Source organism: Tiliqua scincoides, chromosome 3 (genome assembly GCF_035046505.1).
Source record: "Tiliqua scincoides isolate rTilSci1 chromosome 3, rTilSci1.hap2, whole genome shotgun sequence".
Lineage (NCBI taxonomy): Eukaryota > Metazoa > Chordata > Lepidosauria > Squamata > Scincidae > Tiliqua > Tiliqua scincoides.
The window spans coordinates 38,401,891-38,405,642 of record NC_089823.1 but is presented as its reverse complement, the minus strand read 5'-3'; the positions used below and the strand labels follow the sequence as shown (position 1 = coordinate 38,405,642).

Below are 3,752 nucleotides of genomic sequence, written 5' to 3'. Positions count from 1 at the left end.
AAGCAACATCATATATCACCAATGTGAATAAAAGTTTGTCAGGCAATTATATGCAGGTTTCTAGCAGCTGAAGACCTAAAAGATGTCCAATCTAAGGAAATACCTAGATTTAACCCCTGCTAATTGGGTAAGAGGCACTTTTTCAAGTGGGTGCTCCTTTTTTTAGCAGGGGGAGAGTAACTGGCCCACCTCACCCCAGCACTGTCTGTTCTAATGGCTGTCTGCTGGTGTTCTTTTTGCATCTTTTTAGATTGTGAGCCCTTCTGGGACAGGGGGCCATTTAGTTATTTGATTTTTTCTCTGTAAACCGCTTTGTGAACTTTTAGTTGAAAAGCGGTATATAAATACTGTTGTTGTTGTTGTTTAACAGGTTCTCAAACACAACCTCCCGCGTCTAAAATAGCATTTTCAAATGAATTCATTCCAATTGGCAATTCAGCCTGGCCAAATAGATAGTCTTAGATCCCTCTCAATTGAACTTACAGGTAGGAATGATCCTAAATTCCAGAATCTGGCCAGAATCCAGAAAAGAATCCTGATTGCCAAGTGAGGCTGAAGTATTGTTGGAATAGGTTCCACTGCATTATGCTTGATTCTGCTGATTACAAACAAAAATGCTCCCGTTTCAGGAAACCGGAACAGTCAGTGGAAGTGTTTGGCAGCCCTGGAAGCATGGAGTGTGCAATAAACCTCCTAAAGAGAATAGGGATGATTCCCAACCATTCTGGTCCTGACTGTGTCTTACACAGACAGCGAGCAGTGTTTTCACCATCTACTGGCCATCTTGGAAGCTTGGAGCATGTGAGGCGTCACCTACAGAGAATTAGGGATGTCCTTGGATTGTTCAAAACTTGGGCCTCACTGACTCCGAACAAAGTATTTCACATAGAAGCCAACTAGGACTCTGTCTTCATAGAAGGAATTATGGAATACATCCCAGCTTTGACAATCCACTGCATTGTTCTGGAGGATTGCAGTGGATCTCTTTTACCAAATCTTTCCTAGTGAAGATCCTGGACTGAAGGGAGAGAAAAAGGAAAGAGACATTGCACAAAACATACTTTCCTAAGAGTGGGATCAAGCGGTTAAATTAAAGCTGAGCTGCCTAATTCCTATTAATGCAGTCCATTATTCTTTTGTTTCCTTCACTCAAGTTGTTGATTACTATCTGGGTCCATAGATGCACCATTGCGACGCTTTCACCCACAGTGAATTTCCAGAAATATTTGAAGAGCAAAACCCTAACTTCCTCTGTTGTCAACTATACAGCATAAAGTGCAAGCCACTGGCAGCCCAATCTTATCCTTAGCAAGCATCCTTGTTCCTGGTCCTCTACTGGAGCTGACTGTTATAAAGCCATCAGAGCCAGTCACACAAGGTGCTCCATCCGCGCACTAGTCAGCACACTAGTGCTCCCAGCAGTGTGCCGACTAGCATGCTGATGGAGCACGTTTTGCAACGAGTGTTGACTGCTTTATGGCCATGGCTCTCCCACTGATGACTGATAAAGATAAGTCAATGGGAAAGGTTGGAGGTAAGGAAAGTCAGTGATGCAGGTAAGTCAGTATGCTGATGAAAGTAATGGGAGAGCAGAAGGGGGCAGAGAAGGGTGACACAGGATGGGGGGAGGGTGGGGATGGATGGATCGGCCCTGGGAAGTGGCAGGATCGGTGACACTAATGCTGCCAATATCCTAAACCCCTTCCAGATCCAATCCCGCAGCCCAATCCTGGACCCAATCCTGGGTCCATGCAGATCTGTGCCAGCTATATAGCTGTTACAGGTTCAAGTAGACCTCCCCATGCCCTGTATAAGGGAACAAATGTTCCTTTACCCAGAGGAGACCTCTTGGTCTGCCCTCTCCACCGTAGGATGCAGCAGTCACTATTTTGGCGATGCTGCTTTGTCAGGGGAGGGGAGGATGGCTAGGATTGGGCTGTTACAGTAGAATCCTATGCATGTCTACTCAAAAGTATGTCAAACTGAGTTCAATGGAACTTACTCTCATGCATAAGTTTACAGCTGTAACTATCTAAACCTTATTTCCCACCTAATCTATATGCACATTCCATTACCTGTATCTCAAGCACCCTTTATTGCTTTCTTTGTCAATATATTGTCAATTTATTGAAAAAGAATATAAACATTTATTGGTGATCTGCTCTCCAGGTAGCAACCCTGTCTATTTAAGGGGTAGTCTGATGATTTGTGACAAAACATTTTTACTAGCGAGAGAACACAAACACATAAATCAACATACCATATTGTTTTAGGAAATGGGTTGGAAAGTGATAGAATAAGTCATGAACTTTGATAATGAATTATAATGAGCTTCACTAACAGCCTTCTGGGGATGGATAGATGGGAGGTGATTGTGTGATGATCTTTTTATAGGAAAACAAAGAATGGCACTGAGAAGTTAGCAAAGAAGAAAAGTAAAAAAGAGTCCTGGGGTATAGCCTAATCCTATGGTCTGTCAAGTTAATGCAGTTCACAGGACCAGGCTTAGGGGTCCTAACTCTTCCATAAAGCCACAACTGATTATTTTACTGCCCAATCCTATCCTTCACCATGTTATAGCATAAAGTCACACCAATGGAGGCTGTGCTACATGCTGTTATGGGGGATGATGACAATCAGATATCCTGCAGGAGGTAAGTAAAAAATTTTTCCCCCTAGAGTAGACGTCCCAAACTCCTATGGGTTTTCTTGGACCTACACTAGTTATACAGCTGGCACAAGACCAAGAAGAGAGGGGGAGAGGGATAACTTCCAACGTGCGCTACTGCCATCAGATCCACCCCCTCTTTCTCTGGACACACCTCTGGTTCCTTTCCAATGAGCCCCATTAATTGCCTTCTCTGCAACTGGCCCATCTTCACTGCCAACTTACTGACACCTGCAGAGCCTCCGAGAGCCACAGCCACATGTACCGAGCCTCTTGCCGTTAGTGGCAGCAGCCCAGCACTGTGCAACAGTGGTCCAAGTTTTGCGCCATCGTACAGGGTTTTGTGCTGCCGGGAAGCAAATTCAGACACTGCTGAATTTGATCTCTCACTCTCCGCATATTACTAATTCCCCCAGTTTGGTCCAGCCTGAGTTATTGTGTGCGCGCGTGCATGACTTGTGTAGCAAGGCACATGTACATGTGACTGAGCAGTGTTGGCAACATATGAGATACAGGAAGCTGGACTAGTTGGGCCTTCGGCCTGATGCAGGGCTCTTCTTATGTTTTTATGTTAACCTTTGCGTCTGAAAATCTTGTCAGAGATATGGATAGTGTGCAGTATGCCTATGTAGTAATCATGTCATGGTGTGTGTGCATGTGCATATATATTTAATGTTAGCATGTGGAAAGCTGCTGGGAAATGGTTGGCAACCTTCAGTCTCGAAAGACTATGGTATAAGCCTACAGCATCCGGTATTCCCAGGCGGTCTCCCATCCAAGTACTAACCAGACCTGACTCTGCTTAGCTTCCAAGATCAGACGAGATCGGGCACGTGCAGGGTAACAGTTGCTGGGAAATGGTACAGTGTCAAGCAGCAAAAGTGAGGGTATACTGCTGAGACACTCTAACTACAGTACTGTTCCTGATACTTCATTTGCACTTGGGGAGGCATCTGAGTGACATTGCTACCCCCAAAAAGCATTAAAAAGTTACCTTGTCTGAGAAAATACCTGTGGATGTTACCACTTCAGAAACGTGAATGAAATAAGTGAATGAACTTGCTTTCAGATAAGGATCGTTCCA

The 3,752-nt window shown here is 44.5% G+C and overlaps 1 pseudogene; it reads right to left on the bottom strand.

Moving 5' to 3' along the window:
- Positions 1-3,406: 3,406 nt before the first annotated feature.
- Positions 3,407-3,523, bottom strand: LOC136646416 (5S ribosomal RNA; annotated as a pseudogene).
- Positions 3,524-3,752: the final 229 nt, after the last annotated feature.